General features: G+C 37.7%; 1 protein-coding gene across 5 annotated transcripts in view; it reads left to right on the forward strand.

Annotated features, from left to right (window-relative positions):
* The window catches only part of LOC306638800 (interferon-activable protein 203-like), a 117,508-nt gene that overhangs the window by 57,307 nt on the left and 33,920 nt on the right, over positions 1–26,281 (forward strand). For 2 of the 5 annotated variants that reach the window (XM_079102157.1, XM_079102162.1), the window contains exon 1: positions 18,137–18,403. The exons of the other annotated variants lie outside the window; for them this stretch is intronic. The gene's annotated coding sequence lies outside the window, so the exon portion shown is untranslated. Of the gene's footprint in view, positions 1–18,136; positions 18,404–26,281 lie in introns of those variants that run through there. 5 annotated transcript variants of the gene reach the window in all.

Consider the following 26,281-nt stretch of genomic DNA (forward strand, 5'->3'; position numbering starts at 1 on the left):
AGAAAACTTCAAGACCAATATCCTTGATGAACAACAGGCAACAATTCTTAATAAACTCCTAGCAAACCACATACAAAAACACATTAAAAAGGTAATGCTTCAGGTTCAAGTGGGGTTCATCCCAGGAATGGAAGGTCCATTAATCATATGGAAATCAATAAATAATGCCAAACATAAAATGACTTAAAGACAAGAATCTTATGATTATCTCAGTAGGTGCAGAAAAGGCATTTGAGAAAATACAGCACCAATGCATGATTAAAACACTAGTAAAACTAAGGATAATAGAAACATACCTCAACATTGTAAAGGCTTTATACAACAATCCCAAGTCCAACATTGTTCTGAATGGAGAAAAATTGAAAGCATTTTCTCTAAAAACATACAGACAGGAGCCACACAGGAATGCCCACTGTCATTACTCCTATTCAACATAGTCCTGAAAATGTAGTCAGAGGAATTAAGCAAGAGAAAGAAATTAAAAGATATGTACAGGAAAGATGAGCTCAAACTATCTCTGTTTTCCTATAACAAGAGCCTATATTTACAAGCCCCAAAAAGTTCCACAAGAAAACATCTAGAGTTCCTAAATGAATTCAGCAAAGTCAAATACAAAATCAACACCCATAAGTCAATCACATTCCTATATTTCAATGATGAATCTGCTGAAAATCAGGAAAACTTTCCATTCACAATACTCACAACAAAATAAAATATTTGAGAATCAATCTAACAGAATAGGTGAAGGACCACTACAACAAAAACTGCATAACACTAAAGAGAGAAATTGAAGACCTTAGAAGATGGAAAGACCTCCCATGTTCTTCAATAGGCAGAATTAATATTGTCAAAATGAACCTAGTACCAAGATGCTATACAGATTCAAAGCAATTCCCATCAAAATCCCAATGATGCTCTTCATAGAAATAGAAAATTCTGTCATGAAATTCATTTTGAAAAATATGAAGCCCAGAAAGGCCAAAGGAATCCTTAGAAAGAAAAGTGAAGCAGGAAGCATCACAATACCATTATACTACAGAGCTATAGTAACAAAAATAGCATGGAAGTGGAACCAAAATAGGTGTGAAGACCAATGGAAGAGAATAGAAGACACAGAGACAAATCCATATAAATACAGTTATCTCATACTAGACAAAGATGCCAAAAACCTGTGTTGGAAAAAAGCCTCTTTAACAAATAGTGCTTGGAAAACTGGAAATTCATATGGAATAGATTGAAAGTTAACCTGTATCTGTCACCCTGCCAAAACTCAATTTGAAGTGAATCGAAGTCCTAGGAATTACAACAGAAACCCTGAACCTGTGAGAAGAAACTGTAGGCTAACACTCCAACATGTTGGCTCAGGAACTGACTTCCTTAAGACTCCTAAAGGACAAGAAGTAAATTCAAAAATCAACTTATAAGATGGAAGCAAACTAAAAAGCTTCTTCACAGCAAAGTTAACAATCAAGAGTGTGAAGAGTAAGCCTTCAGAATGGGAGAAAAATCTTTGCCAACTGCTCCTCAGATAGGTCACTAATTTTCAGGATATACAGAAAGCTCAAAAAAATGTAACACCAAAAAAAATCCCCAAATAACCCAGTCAATAAATGAACAAAGGAACTGAGCAGACACTTCCCAAAAGAGGAAATATGAATGGTCAATAAATATATGAAAAAATGTTCAACACCGCTAAACAATTAGAGAAATTCAAATTAAAACTACACTTGAGGGATCCAAGATGGTGAACTAGGGGAAGGTTGTGTTCCTTGTTGCTCAGTGACCAGGGACTCAAGCAGAGGAAATTCTGTTTCTTTGGGAGACAACCCTCGCTGCCCACTGTTCCTCTGTCTGGCACTCATTTGTTTGCCATGATTACCAGCCCTCTGCCAGTACATTACCCACTTTTTGTGTGTAGATCACTGGCTGACATCTGTGGTGCCCACCAAGTACCCATTTGTTGACTTTTTGATTGTACATCCCCACCTTTATCCTGATCCTGCATGTCACCTGCTGACACCCTACTGTTTTCCTGCAGACTACCTATGGTCTGCCCACAGAAGTACCCACTGCTGATTGCTACCTGGAAGTCCATTGTCAGGGTATCCACAGGTTTGGCTGCACACAGTCACTACCATCTTGGGACATCAGCCAGGGTCTGGGAGTCCAGGGCCAAGGGGCCTGCAGGATTGCTGCAGCTACCCTCACCATCTCAGGGTGCAGCTTGAAGGGTTATATAACATAATATTTCTGCAAGATAGCCCCAGAAGAAAAATGGAGAGAGGTGCAGCTTGGGAGGTGGGAGGGGAAACTAGCCAAGGAACAATGAGTCTTGGGGGAAAAGGGTAGATACTGAATTCTGGGTCCTAAACCATTACCTTCCCCCATGGAAAATTAGTCCTAAATGAAGATACAGCAAATATCAATGGGCAAGATTTGAGTCCTCATCCCTAGGGGTCTGGACTCTTATCTCCCCATACAACAATGAGTTTCAACCTTTTTACAGCTACCCTCCTAAATTAAAGTTTTAACTTGTTCAACTAGCTCTTGACAGTCAAAACTGCATGGACACAGACTCCAATAATTATATCATTGTACCCTATAAAACCAAAATCTCCTCTGTAACTGACGGCCATTTTCCCATCCAGAAAATGGGCCCCAGAGGTACCTGAGTCCATGAATGAATAAAGGCTTCTCTGAATCCACTGAGGTCTGCTTCCTGTCCTTTTGTACTTACAGAGCTGCCTTAGTCTGGGTACAATGGACAGGGCCTACAAATATATATCCAGTTACCTGCAAGTCTGGTTACACCCAGTGCTAATGGACGCCATCTGCTGTCCTCTTTGCAGGATCACTTCTTTGTGTGAGCACATCCCTGGTGTTTCTCTACAAATTGGAATGTCATAGAGATCTTAGGACTCCTGCAAGGCAGAGCCTGGAGAATCTGAAGCCCATGTCCTTCAGATTGCAACTGGGTTTGTGTGGGCCAGTCTGGGTCTGGCAAGCCTGTGGAAAGCTGGAGACTAGAGGCAGTTCATTGGGGGAGCACAGGTTGGAGTAACTGTAGGAGCACAGGTTGGAGAAACTGTAGAAAACTGTGCTCTCTCCAGCTCAGTGACTGCTGAAGGGTGTGGGGATGGAAGGTGTCAACTACAAGGGGTGGGAAGACTGGAAGAGGGCAAGAGGGCATCTTGCTATATGCTCACCCTGTCAACCAGTCCAGCACCCACCAGACTGAAGCTGCTATCAAACTTCAAATAACCCCACCTACCCACAGATAAGGGAAGCTGATAAAATTTTTGAAAGCCAGCGGAAGCAATCAATTCTCCATAGAGACTGTCCTTTATTTCCCCCTCTCTCATTTCTCTACCATCTTTGAACCCAAATATTTTTCATGCATCAGTTTATTGAAGAGTGGGAAGTCTGAATAGTATAGTTTGGTTGCAAATTTTTATATTTTTACATATCTTTAAATCTGTATATATTTTTTCTCTCACTTATCTCTCTCCATGGATTCTCTTTCTCACTTCTCTCATGCTTATAGCCAATCTCTGTTAATTCCTCCTTCACTCTTACTATAAAATTTTACCCCTGTATTCTCTCCTTTTCCCTCTCCCTCATAAACATCACATCCTACACTACCTCTGTTCCCTCTTTTTCCATCATTTAAACAGTAACCTGTTTTAGTAAACTTACTGTTCATATTGTAGGAAAGGAAGGTATAAGGAGTGAAATCAAAGAGAAAATACAGCAAGCAAAAGATCACTTCATAAACAGTTATTTAGAGATTGTGGGAAAAAAAATAAGCAGAAATCATCACAATGGAGGAATCAATAAACCAAATGATAAATTCAGTAGAAAGCATCACCAACAGACTATACCACTTGGAAGACAGAACCTCAGACAATGAAGACTAAATATATACTCTTGAAATTAAAGTTGATTGCATAGAAGAGATGGTAAGAAACCATGAGCAGAACTTCCAAGAGATATGGAATAACATGAAAAGACCAAACTTGAGATCTATCAGAATAGACTAAGGCATGGAATGCATAATCTTTTCAATGACATAGTATCAGAAAATTCCCCAAATCTAAAGAATGAAGTGGAAAATCAACTACAAGAGGCTTATAGGACACCAAACGTACAAAATTACAACAGATCCAAATCGAGGCACATTATAATGAGAATGACTAACATACAGAATAAGGGTAGAATTTTAAAGACTGCGAGATTTAAAAAAAAATCAAAATTACATATAGGGGGAAGCCAATTCAGATTTCAGCTGATTTCTCAACCCAGATTCTCAATGCCAGAAGATCCTGGAACCACATATATCAAGCTCTGAAAGAAAACGGATGCCAACTGATAATTTTATATCCATCAAAACTAAGCTTCATATTTGAAGATGAAATAAACACCTTCATGAAGAAAATTTGAAGAATTCACAAATAGAAAACCTGCATTACGGAACATTCTCAACAAAATATTCCGTGAGGAGGAAAAGGAAAAAAAATGAAAACAAGTAAAGGGAGGAAATACATTAAAGAAAAAGTCATTCAAAGGAGAAACTAAGTCAAGTTAAAAGCCAAAAATAAACAAAAAGAAAAACAAATCATATCTCAGTAATAACCCTGAATGTTAATGCCCTAACTAATCAATCAAAAGACATACACTGGCAGATTGGATTAGGAAAAAAGACCCAACGATATGAGACTCAACTCCTAGGAAAAGACATTCACAAACTAAAGGTAAAGGGTTGGGAAAAAACATACCACTCACATGAACTTTGTAAACAAGCAGATGTTTCTATCCTCATGTCAGATAAAGTGGGCTTCAACCAAAGTTTGTCAGAAGAGATAAAGAAGGTCATTTCATACTGCTTAAGGGAACCATACATCAACAAGACATAACAATCATAAATATATACACCCTAACAATGGAGCATCTACATACATAAATCAAACCTTTCTTAACTTCAAGAATCAAATAGACCTCAACACAATGACACTGGGTGACTTTAACACACCTCTCTCACCACTGCATAGATCTTCCAAACAAAAACTAAAAAAAAAACTATAGTATTACAATCAATAATTTAGACTTAATGGATGTATATAGAATATTTCATCTATCATTGAGGGTTTATACTTTCTTCTCAGCAACACATGGATTCTTCTCTAAAATAGACTATATGTTATGCCACAAAGCAACTTTTAGCAAATACAAACAAACAAAAAAAAAAATAGAAATACTACCCTGAATTCTATCAGATCATAATGGACTGAAACTAGAAATCAATGATAAAATAAAAATTAGAGGCAACTCCAAAGCCTAAAGACTAAATAACATGCTACTGAATGATGAAGGGATAGCAGTGTAAATCAGGGAGGGAATTAAAAAATACAGAGAGAGAACACCAATACAGCATATCAAAATCTCTGGGATACTATGAAGGCAGTGCTAAGAGGAAAGTTCAATGCATTGAGCTCATTCGTTTAAAGAATGAAAAGCCAACAAATAAACGACCTAACATTATATTTCAAAGCCCTAGAAAAACAAGAACCAATCAACACCAAAACAGTAGAAGACAGGAAATAATTAAAATCAGATCTGAAAATAATGAAATTGAAACAAAAGAAACAATTCAAAAAATTGACAGAAGGAAAAGTTGGTTCTTTGAAAAAATAAACAAAATCGATAAACCCTTAGGCACACTAATGAAGAGGAGAGAAAAAACTCAAATTACTAAAATTTGTGATGGAAAAGGAAATATCATGACAGGCACAATTGAAATACATAACATAATTAGAAGCTACTTTGAAAATCTATACTCCAACAAAATAGAAAATCTCAAAGACATCAGCAGGTTTATTCTTTACTACATGTACCTGAGATAGAGCACTAATCTCCAGGATATATAAGAACTCAAAAAAACTTAACACCAAAAAACAAATAACTCAATCAATAAATGGGCTAAGGAACTAACAGACACTTCACAGAAGAAGAAATATAACCAATCAACAAACATGAAAAAATGTTCATCAGTCCTAGTAATTAGAGAAACGCAAATCAAAACTACACTAAGATTTCATCTCACTCCATTAAAAGTGACAATTATCAAGAAGCCAAGCAACAGTAAGTGTTATTGAGGATGTGGGGAAAAAGGTACCCTCATGAATTGCTAGTGGCACTGCAAATTGGTGCAACCACTCTGGAAAGCAGTATGGAGATTCCTCAGAAAACTTGGAATGGAATCACCATTTGACCCAGTCATCCCACTCCTCAGTTTACACCCAAAGCATTTAAAATCAGCATACTACAGTGACACAGTCACATCAATGTTTATAGCAGCTCAATTCACAATAGCTAAACTATGGAACCAACCTAGATACCCTTCAACAGATGAATGGATAAAAAAAAATGTGGTTCCTATACACAATGAAATATTACTCAGCCTTAAAGAAGAATGAAATTATGGATGGAGCTGGAAGATATTGTGCAATAAGCCAAACCCAAACAACCAAAGGCTGAATATTTCTCTGATAAGCTGATCCATAATGAGGGCAGAGGAAATGAAGGGACTTTGTATTGTGCAGAGGGCAATGAGTGGAGGGGTGGGTAAGGGGGGATGGGAAGGACAGTGGAATGAGATGAAGATTATTACCCTATATACATGTATGAATACAATACCGATGTGACTCTGCACCCATGTTAATCCAGAGGAAGGAGAAGTCATGCTCCATCTGTGTACAATGTGTCTAAATGCATGCTACTGACATGTAAAACTAATTAGAACAAATTTTTAAAAACGTTTCATTAAAAAATAAAATGTATAACCTTGCAAAAAAAAAAAGAACAAAACAAAAACAAAAAAACAAAACAACGACCTGCACTGAGATTTCATCTCATTCTAGTCAGAATGGCAATTTATCAAGAATAAATGTTGGTGAGGTTGTGGGGAAAAGAGTACACTCACATTGTTGATGGGACTGCAAACTGGTGCAACCTTTATGGAAAGCAGTAAAAAATTCCTCAAAAAAACTAGGAATGGAACTACCATTGGACCCAGGTAACCCACTCCTTGGTATATATTCAAAGGATTTAAAATCAGCATACTACAGTGACATCACCACATCAAAGTTTATGGCAATATAATTCACAATAGCTAAGCTATAGAACCAACCTAGGTGTCCCTCAAAAGATGAATGGATAATGAAAATGTGGTATATATACACAATGGAGTATTTCTCAGCCATGAAAAAGAATTACTTGATGACATTTGCCAGTAATGGATGGGTCTGAGGACTATCATGCTAAGTGAAATTAATCAATCCCCCAAAACAAAGGTTCAATGTTTTCTGTGTAGGGAAGCTAATCTATAATAAGCAGATGGAAGATGGAAAAAAAATAGAAGTTCAGTGGACTAGACAATGGGGAATGAAGGGAAAGAGGGGGATGGGAAAAGGAAAGACAAGGCAATGAATCTGACATAACTTTCCTGTATGCATATATAAATATACCATCGAGAATCTCACCATTGTGTCCATCCAAAAGAATTGTTAAAAAAAAAAAAAAAAAAAAAAAAAGCATAGGTAAATGGTGGAAAGATCAGTAAAGGGAAGGGAACAGATGGTGGGGGAGGGGCATGGAAGTAAAGGTCCTGGGAATTCATTAGAACAAGACATATACCATGCTTTTATATGTCTAAATGGGTCCTACTATCATGTATGACTAAAAAGAACCAATAAAAATAAATCAATAAATAGAAATTCAAGAACTGAACATTTTTAATAACTAGAATTTAAAACTTCACTGGATTAACTAGAAAGCAAATCGAAGATCACAGAAGAAAAATTAAAATCATAATACTGTGTACTCTGAAGTGCAGAGAGAAAGACAGCTGAAGGTAAGTGAACCAATCTAAGAGAACACTTATACAATAATTAGCAAGACCTCTTTTGTAAGTAATATAAGTCCCAGCCAGAGAAGAGCATAAAAAAGATAGAGGAATAAACATCTCAAAAGATACTGCAAAAAAGTTACTCATGTTTAAAACATTGACTTTTGGAAGGGAATCAACCAATTCTAAACAGTCAAAATACAAAAAAATTATAAATAAAGTATAATGCATTGGAATAACAGTCAAACTGTTGAAAACAAAGGCACAGTGAAAATATTTAGAGGGTCTAGAGAGGGATACTGTTGGAATATAAGACTCAGTAAGCTTCACAAGGCTGAAATCTTACACAGTATGTGTTATGACCAATCAGAACTAAATTAATAACCATTAACAATACCTAGAAAATCTCCAAATATGAAGAAATTATAATATGTATTTTAAAATAACTCATAGATCAAACAAGAAATTCCAAGGGAAATTAGAAAACATATTGAACAGAAAGATGAAGCGTTATCTAAGCATGTGAAACACCAGGAAAAACAGCGTCTGGTAGGAAATAATTTTGCTTCAAGTCTTTCTGTTAGGAAGGAAAAGAGGAGTCAAGCTAATTCTATTAACTGCCATCTTCAAATGTTAAGTTAAAAAGGAGAGCCAAGTAAACATTAAGTGAAAAAAGAATTAAATAGATGAGAGTAACATTCACCAAAAATCAGTCAAAAATAGAACAAATCAACAAAGACAAACTTAGTTCCTACAACAATTAATAAAATAAACTCCAACAAAGATTAATAAAAATAAATTGAGTAGTGAAAAACAAAATATCACTATGGTAGCTACAAATATTAAAACAACAATGAAATAATATTCTGAGAAACTATACCAGTAAATTTGAAAACTAAGATAAACAAGCAAATTTCTTCTAAAACACAAGTTACAGAACACAATTACAAAATTGCCACAAGAAGAATTTGAATATCTGAATGGTCTCAGGCCTATTAAGTAGAATGCTTCCAATAAACAAAAAGATTTCACTAAGGTAACTCTTTATCTAGATGGTTTCATTCGTGAATCTATCCAAAAAATCTTAATATCCTGTTCAAGAAATAAAAGATAAAATAATATATAGTGTTACCTTGATATCAAAGTTAAATAAAATATTAAAAGAAAAGGAGGCGGGATCCAAGATGGCGGACTAGAGGGAGGCTGCGTTCCTTGTCACTCCGTAACTCTGGTTTCAAGCAGAGGATATCTGTTTCTTGGTGAGGCAGTTTTTGCTGCATATCAATTCTCTGGTGTTTACCCCGTTTGTCTGCTGTGATGACCTGCAGTCTGCCAGCATATCGACGCCTTTTTTGAGTGCAGATTGCTCACTGTCAGGTGCCTATCATCTGCCATTTGACTGCCTCTGGCTGGTCCATCGCCTGCCTTACACCTATCCATCACCCAGTGCACAAGGTTCACTTCCTGATCATCCGACAACAGTCACAAACTGATCGCCAACCGCCAGTGGAGCACCAGCTGCCTGCTCTTGCCTGGAAGTTCCCTGTCACAGTACCTGCATGTTTGATTATATGTGTCTGCCACCATTTTGAGACAACAGCCAGGCCGCATATGACCTCTGGCCGGACTGATTGAGCCCTGTCTCCAGGATCCCTCAGCCCGCCTGATCACTCCCTGCCTCTGGGGCCCTCACATCGACTGACTGCTCCCTGCCGCCAGGACCCCCAGACCAACTGACTACGCCCTATCACCAGGACCCAGACTGACTGATTGAACCCAGCCTCCAGGATCCCACAACCACACCAAACACACCAGACCTCCAGGACCCCTGCCTGAACAACCGCATACGGCCGCCAGAACCTCCAGCTGACCATGTCCTCACCCTGAGCTGCAGCTCCCCATTTGCTAACACATTTCGAAGCCAGAGGGGCCATCTTGGATAATCCTGGAAGTCATAGCTCTGATCTTTAGGTGGGGCAAATCCCATCCTGAGACTACTGGAGGTTTGAAGTTCATTGTCAGGTACCTCTCATGCATCAAGCTACTGTGAGGTTTCATTACTATATGACAGTTATACTGTAGATATTCTTTTTTCTCTTTATGGAAAAAATTTAAGTTTTTATTTCTTTACTTTTCTTGCTCTCTTTTCCTTTTGTTTACCTGTTCCCTCAGAGTCTTTTTCTCTCTTTTTTGCATGCTAACATCCAATTTCTTTTGATTACACTCTTACCCTTTCTATTATCTAGAACTTCTGTATATTCTTTTCTTATCCCATTAACAGCCACATTCTACATCCCTCTGCATCCTCTTTGTCCTCCATTTGAAACTGCAGACCTTATGGCAAATCTGTTTCTTTTACTGAAGATAATAATTGAACTCATTCTGTTTATTATGACAATTTTGTTATTGTCCTCATAGGGGCTATTTGGTCTAGGATTACATAGGGTCTCAATTGGGCACTGCTAATATTGATCTCCCCTTAAAGAAAGGGTTTTGGAAACCTATAGGGCCACTATAAGCCTAAAGGGGGAAATCTGCAATTCCCCAGATCTGCACTGCTGGAGGGGAAGCTACATGAACAACATGAAAAAACAAGGGGAAAAAATGATCCAAACAAATCTAGGTTCTATATGAATAGAATCCAATGACAGTATGTTAGAAGAAATGTCAGAAAAGGACTTCAGATTATACATGATTAAGATGATTCACGAAGCAAAGGATGAGATAAGAGACCAAATGCAGGCAATGAATGATAATACCAATAAGCTGAAAGATCACTTCAAAAAAGAGATAGAGATTCTAAAAAAAAAAAAAAAAAAAAAAAAAAAAAAAAACCCAAATGGAAATCCTTGAAATGTTGAAATGAAGGAAACAATAAACCAAATAAAAAACTCCATGGAATGCATCACCAAGAGACTAGACCACTTGGAAGACGAACCTCAGACAATGAAGACAAAATATTTAATCTTGAAAATAAAGTTGCCCAAACACAGAAGATGATAAGAAATCATGAACAGAATCTCCAAGAACTATGGGACATCATGAAAAAACCAAATTTAAGAATTATTGGGATTGAGGAAGGCACAGAGATATAAACCAAAGGAATGAACAACCTATTCAGTTAATAATATCAGAAAATTTCCCAAGCCTGAAGAATGAAATGGAAAATCAAATATGAGAGGCTTACAGAACACCAAATGCACAAAATCACAACAGATCCACACCAAGGCACATTATAATGAAAATGCCTAACATTCAAAATAAAGATCGGATTTTGAAGGACACAAGAGAAAAGCATCAGATTACATATAGAGGGAGACCAATATGGATAGCAGCCGACTTCTCAACCCAGACTCTAAAAGCTAGAAGGGCCTGGACCAACATATTTCAAGCTCTGAAAGAACATGGTTGCCAACCAAGAATCCTATACCCAGCAAAACTAACCTTCAGATTTGAAGATAAAATAAAATCTTTCCATGATAAACAAAAGTTAAAAGATTTACAAATAGAAAGCCTGCACTACAGAATGTTCTCAACAAAATATTCCATGAGGAGGAAATGAAAAACAACAATGGAGGTCAGCAAATGGAGGAACTACCTTAGAGAAAAACCACTCAAAGGAGAAACCAAGCCACTTAAAAACAAAAAATAAGCCAAATGACTGGAAATACAAATCATATCTCAATAATAACCCTGAACGTTGATGGCCTAAACTCCTCAATCAAAAGACATAGACTGGCAGAATGGATTAAAAAGAAAGACCCAACAATATACTGCCTGCAAGAGACTCATCTCATAGAAAAAGACATCCACAGACTAAAAGTGAAAGGATGGGAAAAAAACTACCACGCACATGACTCAGTAAAAAAGCGGGGTTTCTGTCCTTCTATCAGATAAAGTGGACTTCAAGCCAAAGCTAGTCAGAAGGAATAAAGAAGGACATTTCATACTGCTTAAGGGAACCATAAATCAGGAAGACATAATGATAGTAAATATTTATGCCCCAAACAATGGTGCATCCCTGTACATCAAACAAACCCTTCTTAATTTCAGGAATCACATAGACCACAAAACAATAATTCTGGGTGACTATAACACACCACTGTCACCACTAGATAGATCTTCCAAACAAAAACTGAACAAAGAAACCATAGAATTCAATAACACAATCAATAACCTAGACTTAATAGACATATATGGAATATTCCATCCATCAACAGGCAAATTCACTTTCTTCTCAGCAGCACATGGAACCTTCCCGAAAATAGACCATATGTTATGCCACAAAGCAGCCCTTAGGAAATGCAAAAAAATAGAGATACTGCCTTGTGTTCTATCAGATCATAATGGACTGAGAGTAGAAATCAATGACAAAATAAAAAACAGAAATTACTCCAACACCTGGAGACTAAATAATATGCTATTGAATGAAACATGGATAACAAAAATTCTCAGGGAGGAGACAAAAAAATTGTTAGAGGTCAATGAGAATGATGATACAACATATCAAAATCTCTGGAACACTATGAAAGTGGTACTAAGAGGAAAATGCATTCAAAATGCATTCCAGAAAAGAATGAAAAGTCAACAACTAAATGACCTAATATTACAGCTCAAAGCCCTAGAAAAAGAAGAACAGAAGAACAGCAAAAGTAGTAGAAGACAGGAAATAATTAAAATCAGAGCTGAAATCAATGAAATTGAAACAAAAGAATCTATTCAAAAAATTGACATAACAAAAAGTTGGTTCTTTGAGAAAGTAAACAAAATAGACAAACCCTTAGCCACACTAACAAAGAAGAGAGAGAAAACTTAAATTACTAAAACTTGTGATGAAAAAGGAAATATCATGACAGACATCACTGAGATACATAACATAATTAGAAGCTACTTTGAAAATCTGTATTCAACAAAATAAAAAGTACCGAAGACATTCACAAATTTCTAGAGACATATGCTCCTCCCAAACTGGACCAGGAGGATATACACAATTTAAACAGATCAATATCAAGCAATGAAATAGAAGAAGCCATTAAAAACCTACCATCCAAGAAAAGCCCAGGACCAGACGGATTCTCAGCCGAGTTCTACAAGACTTTCAAAGAAGATCTCATTCCAATACTTCTCAAAGTATTCCAGGAAAAGAAAAGGAGGGTACCCTACCAAACTCTTTCTATGAAGCTAATATCACTCTCATACCCAAACCAGGAAAAGACACATCAAGGAAAGAATATTTTAGACCAATATCCTTGATGAATATAGATGCAAAGATCCTTAACAAAATATTGGCAAACCGTATCCGAAAGCATATTAAGAAAATTGTGCACCACGATCAAGTGGGGTTCATCCCTGCAATGCAAGGATGGTTTAACACCCATAAATTAATAAACATAATCCATCATGTCAATAGACTTAAGGATAAGAATCATATGGTTATTTCAATTGACGCAGAAAAAGCATTTGACAAAATACAATACCCCTTCATGCTCAAAACACTAGAAAAAATAGGGACAGTAGGAACATACCTGAACAATGTAAAGGCTATTAATGCTAAGCCCATGGCCAACATCATTCTTAATGGAGAAAAACTGAAACCATTCCCTTTAAAAAATGGGAACAAGACAGGGATGTCCTCGTTCACCACATCTATTCAACATTGTCCTGGAAACTCTAGCCAGAGCAATTAGGCAGACTAAAAAAATTAAAGGGATACAAATAGGAAAAGAGGAACTTAAGCTGTCACTATTTGCTGATGACATGATTCTATATTTAGAGGATCAAAAAAACTCCTCCAGAAAACTTCTAGGCCTCATCAATGAATTCAGCAAAATAGCAGGCTATAATATCAACGCGCATAAATCTAAAGCATTTTTATACGCAAGCGACGAAATAGCTGAAAGGGAAATGAGGAAAACAACTCCATTTGCAATAGCCTCAAAAAAAAATAAAATAAAATACTTGGAAATCAATCTAACCAAAGAGGTAAAAGATCTCTACAATGAAAACTACAAAACATTGAAGAAAGAAATTGAGGAAGACCTTAGAAGATGGAAAGATCTCCCGTGTTCTTGGATAGGCAGAATTAATATTGTTAAAATGGCCATACTACCAAAAGTGCTATAGAGATTCAATGCAATTCCAATTAAAATCACAATGATGTACCTTACAGAAATAGAGCAAGCAATCATGAAATTCATCTGGAAGAATAAGAAGCCCAGAATAGCTAAAGCAATCCTTAGCAGGAAGAATGAAGCAGGGGGTATCGAAATACCAGAACTTCAACTATACTACAAAGCAATAGTAACAAAAACTGCATGGTATTGGCACCAAAATAGACAGGTAGATCAATGGTACAGAATAGAGGAATGGACTTTGTCATACTAGACAAAGGTGCCAAAAATATGCAATGGAGAAAAGATAGCCTCTTCAACAAATGGTGATAGGAAAACTGGAAATCCATATACAACAGAATGAAACTAAACCCCTATCTCTCACCCTGCACAAAAATCAACTCACAATGGATCAAGGACCCCGAAATCAGACCAGAGACCCTGCATTTTATAGAAGAAAATGTAGGTCCAAATTTTCACCTTGTTGGCTTAGGATCAGACTTCCTTAACAGGACTCCCATAGCACAAGAATTAAAAGCAAGAATCAACAACTGGGATAGATTCAAACTAAATAGCTTTCTCTCAGCAAAGGAAACTATCAGTAATGGGAAGAGAGAGCCTACAGAGTGGGAGAATATCTTTGCCACTCATACTTCAGATAAAGCTCTAATGTCCAGAATATATAAAGAATTCAAAATACTCTACACCAAGAATACAAATAACCCAATCAACAAATGGGCTAAGGATATGAACAGATGCTTCACAGAAGAAGATCTACAAGCAATCAACAAACATATGAAAAAATGTTCACCATCTTTAGTAATAAGAGAAATGCAAATCAAAAGTACACTAAGATTCCATCTCACCCCAAGTAGAATGGCGATTATCAAGAATACAAGCAACAACAGGTGTTGGCAAGGATGTGGGGAAAAGGTACACTCACACATTGCTGGTGGGGCTGCATTAGTGCAGCCACTCTGGAAAGGAGTGTGGAGATTCCTTAGAAAACTTGGAATGGACCCACCATTTGACCCATCTATCCCACTCCTCGGCCTATACACAAAGGACTTAAAATCAGCATACTTCAGAGATAACAGCCACATCAATGTTCATAGCTGCTCAATTCACAATAGCCAGACTGTGGAACCAACCTAGATGTCCTTCAATTGATGAATGGATAAAGAAACTGTGGTATATATATATATATATATATATACACACACAATGGAATATTACTCAGCTATAAAGAATGATAAAATTATGGCATTTGCAGGAAAATGGATGAAATTGGAGAATATGCTAAGTGAGATAAGCCAACTCAAAAATCCAAAAGGCGAATGATCTCACTGATAAGCGGATGATGACACATAATGGGGGATGAGAGGGGAGCATGAATGGAGGAAGGAGGGACTTCATAGAGGGAAAAGAGGGGTGGGAGGGGTGGGAGGGGTGGGGGGAAGGAAAAAATAACAGGATGAATCAAACATTATTACCCTATGTAAATGTGTGATTACACAAATGGTATGCTGTTACTCCATGTACAAACAGAAACAACATTTATCCCATTTGTTTACAATAAAAATAAATTAAAATTAAAAAAAAGGAATGACTAACTTTCCTAATGAAGACTAATGCCAAATACCTAATAAAATACTAACAAATTAAACCCAGTACTATACAAAAAAAAAATGATCACATGACTATATGAAAAAAATTAGATTTATGGAAAGACACAAGTTCAACATTAAAAACTCAAGTGTAGAAAATCTGAATGACAGTAAGACAGCAGAATATGTTTTTCTGAAATATCAATTAGAATAATTTGTTCCAAGAGGTAAGGTGAGAGATTACAGCACCCAGGTGTAGCACAGAAATAAGAAAAGATTTACTAAAGAGAGTAGGGAGGACTGTTTGGCTTTTTGACATTTCCCTGAATCATTCCTCCCTGTTCTCAGGCACCATAGTATGGAGAGATATACCCTCCACTTAGGGGAAGGGGAAGAACGTGAGCGCTGGACTATATTTCAGACCTCAATGCCAGCCCTGTCTAATCAAACCACACTGGCCAGGTGCCCACAGCCCCAGAGTTCAGGTCAATATCCATGAACTAAAGCATTAGGCCCTAGACAGCCCCTGACACTACAGGGGTCCCCACACCTCCAAGCTTCTGACCCATCACAGAATGAAGCTGGCCCCTGAGCCACAGTGATCAGACTGGCACAGATACAGCCTGCAGACCAACCTCTGTAGATATAGACTCTAGGCAATCTCACTGCCAAGCCACAGAGAACAGCCCAGGCTTTAAGCTCACATTATGTTTCAGACAAGTCCAGAGCCAGGTTGGCCCCATGGACACGGGCTTCAAACCCATCCCAGTGTCACGTTGGTACCCATAGCTTGAGTCACCAGGTTGGCAGACAGGCACATAGGCCAGACCAGTCCCTGGAGCCCTACCCTCCAGACTGGTCACTGCAGGTCTATGATCCAGCACACTCAGGACACGGGCCTGCTCCAGAAGACACTGGGTCTAGATCTATTCCAGTAGACCCAGCACTGAATTGGTTTCCCCTTAGGCCCAAGCTCCACAACCACCCCTATGGACCCAAGTTCCAGGCCAACCCGTGGTCCCAAGACCCAGGTAAGGCCTCATATCTACTTGCATCAGACTAGAAAGTACAATCTTGGACTCCAGGCAGGACCTAATGATACATGTTCCATGTCCACTCTGCACCAGGTCGTCCCCATGGTCCAGGCCTACCTCAGTGGACTCAGCTGCTAGGCTGGCCCTTGCACACGGATCCTCTGGTACCACTTCTACACACCCAAGCTCCAGGTTATTCCCTGTGGACCCGGGACCCACACTTGTCCCTGTGGACTCAAGCTTTATGCCCAGTCTGGCATTAGGCCAGTGTCCAAGAACTCAGGCTCCAGGCTGATCCAGGCAGACCCAATCACAGAACCACTTGTGAACTTCTTGTGTGTTGGCCACTGCCTAAGGCTTAGGAAAAGTACATATCAGTTCATCCAGTGAACTTCTAACTGCGGAGTACAGATTTGAGAGCATTTTCTGAATTTTTAAAATTAGGGTCATTAAGTTATGGGTCATCTGCTGGAAGAAACTTCAGAGGGCACACTGCACATGCTTTGTTTTCTTATAAAAAGTAAAGAAGATTTAGAAGTCATGACCATGTTTCTCTTCTGTGTATTCTGGGTGGGGATTCTCTCTGACCTCCCTCTTCTGCCTCTCTATCCTTGACCTTAATAAGATGGGCTCAATGCATCACAGAAGCAGCAAACCCAAGTCTGTAATAAACTATCATGAAAACTCAGAGTAAACTGTGGGAGTCACACAATGTTCTGCCTGATTTGCCCTATATTTTGTATTTGTTCGTTGACTCCATTTTTGGGACATTTCAAATGCAATTCTCCACAGTATATTTAATATATTTGATGTTAAATAAAAGTGGCCCACCAAATCTACATATCAGGTCTTTAAGTCCTTTAAAGTTTCAATGCTCTTTCAGGATTTAAAGGCCTCACTCCTGTGGTATTATGAGTCCATGACTCACTAGTAGTTTCTCTCAGTTCAGAAAGGAATTTAATCATTGAAGTCATGGATCCTCGTTACAGGTAAGAGCAACTAGGGCAAAATTCATTTATGGATATTCTAGGAAGAATTCACATAATTATATTGAGTTCATACTCTTATTATGTCAGCTAGCAATAACTAAAATGTCACATCCTATGGAATTTACGAGCAACTTCAAAGCTGATCTCCTTCTATTCAAGAGGTGCAGTAAAGAATCGATAAAGATAAACACCTCTACCAATATCAGCTCCCATCACTGACACTCTGTGAAGAGCAAAGGAGGAAGTCTTTGAGCACCTCACCTTTCCCATTGGACACTCATACAGGGGGCTTTGTTTTCTAGGGACCCATCTGCTGTATAAGAAAGTGCTAATGATGGAACTTGAACACAATGCAAAAGAGCAAGAGGACAAGTCCACCACTGTTCTTCATTTTCAGTATGATATTTATGGGAAGAAATTCTGTTTCCCTGCCTAATGAAATAGAAAGCTTTGAAAATCAATGGGTGGAGTCTCAGAATTGCCTCATAACTTCTCTTTCCCTGGGAGGAGATCAAATGAGGGAGAGAGCTAAGCACAGCATGAAGCAGCTGGCATGAATCAAAGATTCAAGTGACCCAAACTTGTGCTGTTTTTTTTAAATTTATTTTTCAAACCATTTCATTTTCTTAGCCTTGCTCGACATCCTGCAGTTCAGGCTCTGGAGGGGATTATTAATGTGCCTTGCTGGTTATAAGACAAACAGTGATTCCTGCAGTTCCCAAGCAGATCTTAAGTCTACACTACTGTGGATGCACTTCCAGTAAGTAAATATCTGTGAGGTTGTCTGTAGAGAAAGATCTCGGGACCTCGTTAGTAATCACAAGCTCTCAGGACACTTTATCTTTAAATACTTTCTTTTGTTCCTCTTTTGTTCCATTTTCTGTCGCTTAAAGCCCAGAGCTCATCTTTTTCTTTAACCCTTCTTCCTAGGCATTAGCGGTTTTCTCTTTAAAACATGTTCTGCTGCAACTTATAATGATCCTGGGACACAGGAGAAAAGAGGATGTAGTTAAGCAAACCTGCTTCCAGACTTCTGATGGTTCCCAGTTCCTGGGCATTTTTAAGTGCTGTCTATTCATGTTGAAGGTCACTTTTTTAAATGAGAATACCCCATGACTACTTAAAATTCAGGAACTTGAGGAGGTTTACTAGCACATGTCTTTCTCACTTCTAACAGTGTTTTTTCTTGGGAACCGGCATAATGAGTTGGGCTCCCAAAATAACCCAGTGTACAATAGTCATAACTGAAAACACCATGTGGCTGTGGTTTGTGGTGGTCACCAGTGTCAATCTTCAGTGCTGTTCAAGATTTTTCTTGCTATTTTCATTTTCATTGTTCTTTTAACATTGCTGAAAGCTTATTTTCTCTTATGAGTTTATTAAACAATAAACAGTACTTAAAGGTCGACTTCCTTCACAAGCAAGCAACAATACTGAGTGAACTCTTCAACTTACATAAAGCAAATGCTCACATTTTTGTTTAGCTCTCTCCTAAGACCCCCATTTTTTTTTTCCTTCTACTTGTTTGTTTATTTATTTATTTGTTTATTTATATAATGTTTTGGTACCTGGGATTGAACTCAGGGGCACGAGACCACTGAGCCACATCCTCAGCCCTATTTTGTATTTTATTTGGAGACAGGGTCTCACTGAGTTGCTCACTTTTGCTGAGGCTGGCTTTGAACTCGCAATCCTCTTGCCTCAGCCTCCCGATTACAGGCGTGTGCCACCTTGCCCAGCTTATTATTTATTTATTTATTTATTATTATTATTATTTTTTTTTTACTTAGTCTAAAATATTTTTCCCAGACCCAGACTCCCATTTAGTGAGTTTTAACTGATAACCTGAGATGATAATGCATTTTGGCTATTTTTGGTAGGTACAGCATGCTTATGTGTCTCCTATTTTTTTACCATTAATAAATGTTAAATATTAAACCTTAAATTTAGCTCTTAGTTGACATGATTTATAGGACAAGTGATAATAATTAACATTTTACATTGTTGTAGCCTATATCAACAAGTTATGTATTTTAGGAAGTTAGATATTATCAGAAAAAATATTAAATAGGTTGATAGTATGAAGATAGGCATAATACTTAGAAAATAATAATGCTTTTGTCATTTGCTATAGAGTGAAAGAATTTTACATGAAAAAGGGAAGAACAAAGAGGAAAAACACCTTTAGCACTTTTAGCATAGTAATTCTGCTAAAGCTATTACACAGAAATATATTCTTTTGTGTTATTTTTCATTATTGCTTTATACATATACATAAAGCTGGCATGAAGAGAGAGCCTACAAAAAGGGAGAAAATTCCCACCAGCCATTCCTCTGAGAAGAGAGCAATATCCAGAACATTCCAAGAACTCTAAAAGCTCAACACCAAAAAAATAAAACAAAACAAAACAACAACAAAAAAATAGCACAATTAGTAAATGGGCAAAAGGATCAAACAGAGACTTCTTAATAGTGTTTTAAGTGGAGGAAAAGTGATAAACTAAACAGAAAAATAAGTGCTTTTCTAATACTACAGTCATGCATGGATCACAGCAAAGGGGATACATCCTGAGAAATTAGTTATTATGTGATTCTGTGATTATGTAAACATCATAGGATGTATTTACACAAACTAAAATGGGCATGATGTCACTAGGCAACATGATCTCATGGGACAACCATCATATATGTGGTCCATCATTGAAATATTGTTATGCAACACAAGACCACGCTTGTATTAGTTTTCAATTGCAGCATAAAATATTACCACAAATATAGTAGCTTAAAACAACATAACTGTATAATTTCAGAGTTTCCTTAAGTCAGGCATCTGGATATGGGTCCACTTAGTATCTCAGCAGACTGATATCAAGGTGTCCACTTGGACTACACTCATCTGACATTCAGATTTCTCTTCCAAGTTTATTCAGGTTGTTGGCAGAAGTCAGTTCCTTGCTGACCCTAAGCCAGGGGTCTCTCTCCGTTCACATGGATCACCCCCAGGTCCCAGCATGGGACTCTCTGACAACATGGCAGTTTATTTTGTCTTCAGAGCCAGTGGCTACGGTGGAGGCATATCTAGCCCAACCTAATCACGGTAGCGATAGCTCACCATTTCCCCTGGTCCTCCCACACTCAAGAGAGGATGATATAGGGCACGTGCACTAGGGAACAGGAGCTTCAGGGGACATCATGGAATTCAGACAACCACACTACTGTTTCTTTCAACAAATAGTATGAACATATGTTTTTTATATATGAAATAAATCTGCATGAGTACAGGAGGAGCTAAAACCAGGTATGTCTCTAGAGAGCAGAACTAGAAGACTAGGAAGAAAACAGGAATGTTTCTATATCTTTATATGATTTCTGCATCTTTATATGTTAATGTGATTCTAGCATATTTACGTATTATCTATTCAAATGAATAGATATTCTCATTAATGAGAATAAGACCAGCTGTTCAATGCTACCCTATAGAAGGAAACACAAGTGCACAACCATCTCTTCTGGAGTTATTACTGCAAGTTCAATGCATGCCCCTGACCCTGCAGATGGATGGCTGTTTGAGCCTGGTAAGCACCAACCCTGGGCAAGCCAGGAAGGAAGTTTCATAGCTAGTCTGACTCCCAAATTTTAAATCTTGACTTGCCCAATTATGCATTAACTGGCAAACAAATACCAGAAACCAAGAATACCTGCACTGTGTTTCCTGAGCAGCAGGTGACAGGAACCTGTGTGTATTTGCTTGATGACAAAGGCTTAGGAAATAAACACCCATCAATGAGCCCGACGTTTTATAATTGAGTCCAATTTTATAACTTACGAGGGGTATCTACCAAAGCATGACCCAAAGAATTGTGCTTAACTAGGATCATAGGTAGAATCAGAATTCTATTCCTAACCAATTATATTTCAATTATTTGTATTTTTAATTTTTTTCTCATGCTTTTGACCATTGCCGAATCTAATGTCTGGGGGAGAGTTTATAATAAACTCGGAGAGTTTATAATTTTAGTTCTTACAGTTAGGATTTTGATCCATTTGGGGTCAATTTTTGTATATGGTGTGTGATAATGGAACTACTTGATTCATTTGCATGCAGGTTACTCTCTAGTTATCTTACTACCATTTCATCATGACTACTCTTTCCCCATTGAATGCAGTAATGGCTTAAATTATATCCCCCACGCACAATATATGTTGAAGAAAATATATATAGAAAGAAAAATAATTTAATTATTGCATTAATTTACTTCTTCGAACTATCTCAGACTAGAGTGAAATTCTTATTAGGTAGTGAGTTCACTATCACTACCTTTTAAATCATAAAAAATGGGTGAATCTCTGTCAGGGAGATTAATAGAAATCTCTGTTTCAGGAAGAAATTGAATTAACCTTGCAATGGTAACTTAGTTCCATGAAACTGGTTTCAGAGAGGTATGCAGATGAATGTCCCCCTTCTATGTTGACAGTAGAATATAGAAAATAGTCAAGGGAGTCTGCAGGAATCAACATGTCCTCCTGCCCCGTCACATCAGCCAACTTTGATCTCCTACACAGTGGAATCAAAAAATGTTGAAAAGTGTATCTGCCCACCATAAATTTCTCATTTTCCTACTGATCAGATACAGATTTTCCACTATTATTTTATTTTCTCTTTTTAACCTATTTTAATCTTATGGAACTTTTGTAGACTTTGATCACATCGAGCTTCCTCTTCCCAAGGCTTAAGTGTCTTTGTATTTTGTCATCTCTTGTTCCATCTACTATCTTCCATCTGGTAATTTTTATGTATCATGATACATTTCTCTAGATCTCCTCTACCTTCCATGAGGTGAGGTTGTGAATAGAATAGTATAAACCATGTGTGCACCCATGCAAAGATTATACCAGAAGAACTCTCAACAGGGAATAAAAGATAACACAAAATAAAATTAAAAGTAATTTCCTATAAAAATTAGGCAAATAACAATAATATGGGGTAGCATGGGACACAAATAAACTATCTACATCCAAAGGAGGACTAGGAGTGAACTGTAATGGAATTTTAGAACTGTAATTGAACTTAGAGCAATGTTACTTTGGTGCAACATATGCTTACTGTCACCTGGTGGTCATCTCTAAGAACTACACCTTCTAAATTCAGCTATCCAAGGAAAATGAAGTGTGACAGTTTCTTTTTAAAATGCTTTAGATACCTCCTTACAGTTCATATCTAAGGAAAACTAGCAATTTATATCATCAACTAAATGAATGGTACCCTTTAACTTTAGGAAAATCATAAAAGAAACCATTATCCACCTTGTATACACACACACACACACACACACACACACAAATACTACGAAAAGCTGACTTTTTTTTGTTTGTTTGTTGTTTTGCTATTAGTGAGAGTTGAACTTAAAATCTTGAAATTGTTACATTTGGGGACTCTCATTTTAGGGAGTGCCCCAGTGATATGCTTCTCTGTTGACCATTTTTATCATTCAGAGATTTTAAAAAAGGGTGGGGGAGAGTTATCAATTGTTCTTAGGGGGAAGATCTGGAGTTAGACAAAATGCTCACACTTCCAGTGGAAACAATTTGTTATGTAAAAGCAATCTTTGAGATGTAGGTAATTTATATTTCATACATTTAAGAAAAAGTTAAAAAGAAAAAAAAAATCCCTGAGATAGAGGCTAGAAGGACGGGGTGTTGACATCAGATCTGCTATTTCGCTGCCACAATTATTTTGCCTCCCCCACACCACTTTACAACCCAGATTGTTAGCCCGTGAACTTCCTAGCCAGTAATTGGTCCAGATTGTTAGCCGCAAACCTCCTCGCCTACCATTGGTCCGTTGTTATTAGCCCGTGAAATTCCATTTCTTAAGCATAACTCCCCCACCATTTTCTCTCTCTCCTCCATGCTTTCACTCACTCTCTCCTCCTTATTCTTGCTCTCTCTCTCTCTCTCTCTCTCTCTCTCTCTCTCTCTCTCTCTCTCTCTCTCTCTCTCTCTCATCCTGAAGGCAGACACTCTGCCTGTCTGCTTAATAAAATCTCTTGCGTGAGTTCCCACATCTGGAGTGTGGTTTCTGGGTGCCTTCATTGGTGCTGTGACTCAGATGGGCTCTTCTACTGCCACTTAGGTGAGTGGGATTCCATCTGTCAGTCCAGACCCGGAGATGCTGGTCTCACCTTCCATTCGCCTGGATGCTGTCCTCCACATCCAGACACCAACTTCAGATTGGTGAGTTTTCCCCAGGTTGTCTTAAACACTCCTCTGCTAACGTGAGACACAACCCTTGATTGTCCAGCGCCCTCCAGGTGGTTGAGAAGTGGGGGTTCCCCCAGCCCCAACTTTTATAGTTAGGGCTGGCCCCCTTAGTTGACCTAATCTGACAGGTAGGTCCCCAATCTTTATGGTGAAGATTCTCTCTCAGGGTTGAGGCTCCTCTTCACACTCACTCTTGAAAATCCTGACTTTGGGTCCTCAACTCTCTTGGCTTTTGCCTGGCAACCACTGATGTTTGGGTGATGACCCCATCACAGTGCTTCCTTCTGGTCTCTAACCAACTAATCTCTGACCTTAGGACGCCCTGGACACTGGCTCAGTTGTATCAGTCTCCACCATGGGATCTAGGTCTTCTATTCTGGCAGATTCACCCCTGGGGTGCCTACTAGAAAACTTATCCTTTAGATAATCAATCCAAAATGGCCATGTAATGGCATACAACTTCTTTGAGGAAGTGGGCAGATGGAAAGGGATTCTTTACTTTTCAAGTCTTTTCTTTCTTGTGCCTCTTTGCTCTTCCTGCAAAAACCTCCTTTGGCTTCTTCTCCTCCTCTTAATCCCTCCTCCGACTCTGATTCCAACTCAGCTAACAAACCACCCCCATACGGGTCTGCTGCAGCAGAGGCCCCTCCAGCCCCTGCTCCTCCATCTCCTTTGCGTGGTTCTGTTTCTGCTTCTGTTCCCCTGCCCAGCCACCCCGTCCTCCTGTCAAAAGGTCCCATGCACATATTCCAGGCACACTATGGGAGGTGGTTGGTGTGGAGGAAGTAACCCTAACCAGCCCAACAGCCAGTGGCATGTCCCCATAAGGAGTAAGATGTAGCAGCCTCATTCCTCAAGAGTAGTGGGAATACACTTTTTTTTTTTTTTGTAAATTTTGTAAATTTTTTATACTGAAAGATGATAAAGAAAATCAATGAACATTTATCAGTAATGAGACAGAAAAAGGATCTTATAGCTTAATCCCATTTTGTAGGATGTAATAATGTCCTTATGAAGCTACAGAATTACTTATAATGAATTAGAATGTGATATTATTCTAAATGTGGGGATAATGAACACTGCAATAGAAATCACCAATCAGAAATTTGTAAAAGTGGTTGTATTGAAATTACGAGCCATCTAAATGCAATAAATTTAAGGTCCAACAATGGGTATGATTGACAAACTGGAGGTAGTTTTCCTGTAGAGGATCCCAAGATGTATGAGGGGAAAAAGTTATTAAGATATTAAAAAAGAGTCAATTTCTTCTTTCTAATCTTTTTATATAAATAAACACTTCTCAAAATGACAAACTTTGGAATATTACAGAATTCCATACATACTTTTGAAACTAAGAAAATAAGAATAGTCAGAATAACTGTAATTGGTATAGCTATGTATATTGTGACTCAAAAGCAGAAGGAAAGGAACCCTATTTAAAAATTAAATTAAAGGCATTAAAGACAAATAGTATAATCAAAGTGTTTATATGTGAACCAATAAAGTATTTTTAAAAAGTGAAATAAAAAAGAGTAGTGGGAGATAATGTTTCATAATTTTCTGCATCCAAACCTGACCCGATTACCAACCAGGAAAAAGGATGAAAAAAAGCCCTAGGTAACTTCTCCTGCTTAGCCTTCCTGAAGCCTGCATTGGAATGTAGACTGCAGCAGGCTCAGTGAAGCACCAACCTGAGACTGAAGAAAAAAACGTGACCATTTTAAACCTCTCCTGGGCTGCAACACAGAACTAACTCTCCATATCTCTCTCTCTTCCTCTCACCCTTTCTCTCTGCCTTTCTCTTTCTCACTCTCTCATGCTATAATCCATGGTCATTATCATTTTTTATTCTAGGACTCTTATTTTGTTTTTCTTAAATGCTATATTTTTCAAGCTCACAATTTTGGTCCTACATACCTAGGTTAATGATTTTTTTGATCAGATCTATTTTTATGCAACTCTAGAGTTATTTTTGAACATCTGTTACATTGCAATGGAGATAAAAACTACAAGGTCTTTGCTTTTGTGTTATGTGTGTATATCCTGTTGTCTGATATCATGTTGTCTGTCTATATATGTGCATCCAAATATATCACTCATAAAATTAAAATTTAAAAAATGGATCCAGATACCTTTAATTCATGTGATTTAAAAGGTTCAATGTAAATTGAATAAACAAATGAAAGTAAAATGTCTTTGAAATTACCTGCAAGGCTCTAGGTGGTCAAATTAATATCTACACAATATCTAATGTCAATTGTTTTTAGGACTTTTCTTCCACAGGAAAGAGACGGCAGATACTATTCAATATACTTGTCTGATATCTTGTTTTTTACAGTAAAATCAGTAGATTTGAAATGTATGGGATTACTCAAAT

The sequence above is a fragment of the Sciurus vulgaris genome (assembly GCF_902686455.1).
Source record: "Sciurus vulgaris genome assembly, chromosome: 1".
Classification (NCBI taxonomy): domain Eukaryota; kingdom Metazoa; phylum Chordata; class Mammalia; order Rodentia; family Sciuridae; genus Sciurus; species Sciurus vulgaris.